We start from the raw sequence: 5173 nt of genomic DNA on the forward strand, positions 1-5173 counted from the left end.
CGTTGAAGGGTCGCTTACCGCTACCTGCCTTTCGGTTCGGCTGCAAAATAGGCGGCACGGCGCGCTCTCGGAGACGGTCCACTCTGTCGGCTGTAACTTCGTTATATATCGAGATATTGACTTGCAATTTTCACCAGATATTCTTGAGACCTCAAGCTTCAAGAAAATGCAAAAAAAATCGATTTTTTTCGACCATGCTAGGTGTATATCTCCCCTTAAATCTTCCTCTAGCCCCCTGGCCTGGATTGACTACCGCTTACTTAAAGCGGTACCTCCCCCCGGAATTGCTTACATGTCTACTCACCATTTTTAACAATCTCTTTTGTTGCTCTATTTTCCCAAGCCAATGGTCTTATTCTCTCATTCACTTAATTCCCAAACCTAACAACAATGGTGTTCGACCTATCTCTCTCACATCTTGTATGCTCAAGACATTTATTGACTCTCCACTCTCGGATCTTCTACCTGACAAACAATTTGGATTTCGTAAATTTAGATCCTGCCAGGATAATCTTTCTGCTCTCATCAACAGTATCCACACTGGTTTCCTGGCAAAACAGGACACTGTGGTCTTATTTATTGATATCAAATCTGCCTTTGACAACGTTCTCACATACATCCTTTTACAGGACTTTTCACGTCTGGTCTTTCTCCCTCTTATACTCGCTTTTATTTCCAATCTTATCTCACAACGTACCATCCAATTCGTGAATCAAGGTACGATCTCGAATCCGAGAATCTCCTACAAGGGCACCCCCCAAGGATCCGTCCTTAGCCCTACGCTATTTAACCTATACTTACGTAAAATCACTGATGCGCTACATCCCTCTACGGAACTCCTTCAATTCGCTGATGACATTGTCATCTTCTCATCAGATAAGGACACGACCGCCGCCATTCATTCAGTGGAACAATCCCTCTATGCCCTAAGTACATTTCTGGGCAAACGTGGCCTAGAGATTTCAATCCAAAAAACGTAACTGATGATTTCCTCTTTAAGGAGACCCTCTGTCCCGCCGAACTACAATATTTCATATCTAGAACAACGCATCCTCCCTTCCTCCTCCGTACGCTTTCTTGGAGTTTTCCTCGACCCCAAACTCTCTGGCAGAGCACATATGTCTTTCATTATTAATAAAGGCAAGAGAGTACTCCAGATCATCTCTCCCCTTAGGGGCACCTGGTGAGGGGCTCATTCTCATATGCTTATTACCATCTACAGATCTATGCTACGCACTTTCATCGAATATTCTGCCCACATCTTCGGGTTCATAAACAACGATAAATCACGTGCCCTTCAGGTACTTCCAAATCAAGCCCTCCGCCTATGCTTCGGCTATCGCACTTCTACCCCCCTCAACGTGATCTACGCGGAAACCGTCGAATTTTCTCTTTCTTTCCGATTTCGTGTTCTTGCCTCCCGATACTTTATGAAAATCTGTTCGGTGCGGGATCACCCAGCTGTGCTTAGGCTTCATGAACTCGGCGATTTAGCTATGCGTAAGAATAGATTGGACTATTTACGTGCCCACTTTCCAGCCGCACTTATCTTTCGACACATCTGGTCTTTTCATCGGGACATCGACTGCTCATTTACCCTACCTAACTTCCGGCACTTTTTTCACTCTACTACTACCTCTTTCTCTTATGCTTTTCTATCCGTACCCTCTCTTGAATCCTTAAAACTTTTCCCTAATCTATGCGCGCAATCTTTATTTGACTACGAATTCTCTCATCTTACGGCCGAATCCACAATATTTTACACAGACGGCTCTAAAGATGTCTGTGAAGTTAGCACCGCCATTTTGAAAAACAAAAAAAATCAAAATTGTGCTAGATTGTGCTAGGCTTGTGCTACGTTGTGCCGTAAACCGCACTTCGATATCTCAAAAAATGAAGCGAAAATTGAAAAAAATCGTTTTTAAGACCCAACACCGCCTTTTTGTCAGAACAAAAAAATCAAAGTTGTGCTAGATTGTGCTAGGCTTGTGCTAACTTGTGCCGCAAACCGTAGTTCGATGATGCAATTAGTTTATTTGAAAATCGCAAATTATGAAATAGTCGCAGCACCGCCATTTTCAAATACAAAGAATTTCAAAATTGTGCTAGATTGTGCTAGGCTTGTGCTACGTTGTGCCGCAAACCGTAGTTCGATGACGCAATTAGTTTATTAGAAAATCGCAAATTATGGAATAGTCGCAACACCGCCATTTTCAAATACAAAGAATTTCAAAACTGTGCTAGATTGTACTAGGTTTGTTCTACGTTGTGCCGTAAACCGCACTTCGATATCTCAAAAAATGAAGCGAAAATTGAAAAAATCGTTTCTAAGACCCAACACCGCCATTTTGTCAGAACAAAAAATCAAAGTTGTGCTAGGCTTGTGCTAACTTGTGTCGCAATGATTTTAACCGCCCTTTTATAATAACAGAAGATATTAAAAATAATTTTGCCCTTTTCGACTTTTCCGTTCACAAATCGGATTTGAAGTGCTACGATGCGAACAATTCTGAGCTGTGAATTTTGTAATATTGTTGCGCTCGCGGCACACGCATTAAGATCGCACACTCGGACACTTGCTCGATCACAGCACATTCTCGCACTCGCGCGCGTAAAAGAAGGAGATGTCTCTTTAACCCTTAACGGCCACACGGGGTGACTTTGTACCCCAAGGCTTAGGAAAAGTGAAATTAGAGGTCTAAAACATTTGAAATTGATACAAGTATCGACATCTGTCACTAGTAGACACGTGTGAGATGTGACTCCATTACATAGGAAGCCGAAAAATCGCATGGCGGCGCTTTGAGCGTTCGTTTCCTCGACGTTTTCATTTTTCCCTCATAACCGTAATTTTGCAAAATAAATATACTTTTTGAAAGATCGGCGTATACTGTTATTTTTTTATGGTAGTGGTGTATCTTGTGCGTACAATCCTAAAATTTTAGCCCTTAATATTGAAAAATGGCGGAGTAATGAATTTTTTTCTGAAAAAAGTCATTTTTGCCGAATTTTCACATATATGACCAGTTTTTAGAGCGCCATCTATAAATTGACTAATATAAATCATTAGAAATGTTGAAGAACTGTTCAACAAACATGAAACAATCGATTAGAAATCTTAAAATACCCATATATCTTGTACAAATAATTTTTTTAGCTGTGTACCCCGGTGTGGCCGCGATGTGGCTGGGCTGAGGTGTGGCCGCTAAGGGTTAATAGAATGAGTTTATTAGTAAGAAATTACAATTGCTTACGTAAAAAAATAGTCGCAGCGCCGCCGGTATATACGGTGCAGGTTTCCTATTATTCGGTTTTTCAATTATCCAATGAAGACAATATTGCATATCTGAGTTGTGCATTTTATAATACTGTTGCGCTCGCCGCACACGCATTAAGATCGCACACTTGGACACTCGCTCGATCACAGCACACTCTCGCACTCGCGCGCGTAAAAGAAGGAGACGTCTTTTTGATAGAACGTGTTTATTAGTAAGGAATTACAATCGTAATCTCTCCGGTCGCGAGTCAGTGGACGATTTTCTGTTGTCAACCCATCGATCGCTTCACGCGGATCGATATCAGCTGGCGACGCGAAACAGGCACGCGAAACGCGCACGCAACAATATGTATTTCCTGTTTGATATTCGTATGTTCTTTTTGCTTACATCTGCCAACTTTTTAAAGCTGTTTTCTGTTAACCATCTAATCTAAATTTTCTGCGACTGGACTCGAATTGTAAACAATGGATGTAAAGCCTAATATATCGAGACTGTAGTAATTGCTGGAGCCGCCTAACGGTGTCGATGTTGTAGACGAAAATGGCAAAGTCCTTCCACCGAGTTTGGCAGTTTTTAAAGATTTGTCGAAAGCATTGATAGCTGAATACCCGACTATGACGCCAAAAAATATTTACACTATAATTCTCACAATCAGTCGTAGGTACAATGTTTACGATCGATTGGTGGGGGCTCTTGGTATCGTCAATGTTGACATGTCCACGAACTCGAAAACACTCGACTCATCGTCAAGTGACAGCATGACTGGTGTTATTGAATTTATCATTGATATCACTGAATTGTGGCCAAAAATTCAACCTGAGTCGGTAACATACGTATTCCAGGATGGAAGAAAATGTGATCTGTATTGCTTGAAAAGACACTTGTGGACCAGCATACTATACGAAAAGGTATGGGCGGAAACTAAAATGCCATGTGCTATTTCTTTCCGCAACGCAAAGATTTCGGTGACCGGTATTTACGCAACAATCTCGGGAAAATGTTCTGAATGTGAGTGTAAATTTCTAGGGCGTATTGCGAACAAACCTCAACCGGACGCAAGTATACTTATGGAATGCACTATTCAGGGCTTTGATCCAATCGTAAAACACGTTAAAAAACGGCAGCTCAGAGGCGAAACGCGGACCGTTATTGCTAAGCAGTTGGTTGAAGGCAACAGACTGCCTTGCCAATGGCGCCGTGCATAAGCTGACAGGCTGATGACACACTTAGGCGAGAAGGAACCACCTCATCTGTACAGCAGTAAGATACTCCGCTAAGCAAAGCAAGAGCGACAGGATAAACTCCTAAATATCCAATCTGGATATTTATATCCCACAATCTGATAACATATTTGAAAGCCTCCATTTAATGATGTACAGCGAAAAATATAACGACGCGATAAAAAGAATCGGCCTTAATCCGCTGAAATGTACTGGTCTAAGGAACAAGAAGCAGTGTACGACCACTACCATGATACCGTGTACATTGACGGTACAGGATCTTTAGTCAAAAAGGTGAGACTGCCAAATGGAGACCTGTGCTCGGACATATACTTATATCAAATCGTGGCGCAAGTAGGTAATAAAACTGCACCTATTGCCCAAATGTTGTCTTCTGCGCACAGCACTGACGATATTCTGATGTGGCTACGAGTATTCTTGAAGACTGTCCATGCAAAAAGATCCGTGATTCGTGTGCCCAAAGAATGCGTTACTGATTTTGATAAGGCGCTTCTCGGAGCAGTAGCTCAGGCATTCGGTCAAGTACTCAGCCTCAAACCGTACTTCATTATTTGCTTTGATCTTTTGACAAACAACGCTGATACGAATAGAATACCTCCATACGGCTTGATGTTTGTCACTTCTCGAACATGCTCGCGAGATGGAAGTGCTTCA

This window comes from Trachymyrmex cornetzi, unplaced genomic scaffold (genome assembly GCF_001594075.2).
Source record: "Trachymyrmex cornetzi isolate Tcor2-1 unplaced genomic scaffold, Tcor1.1 scaffold72, whole genome shotgun sequence".
Taxonomy (NCBI): domain Eukaryota; kingdom Metazoa; phylum Arthropoda; class Insecta; order Hymenoptera; family Formicidae; genus Trachymyrmex; species Trachymyrmex cornetzi.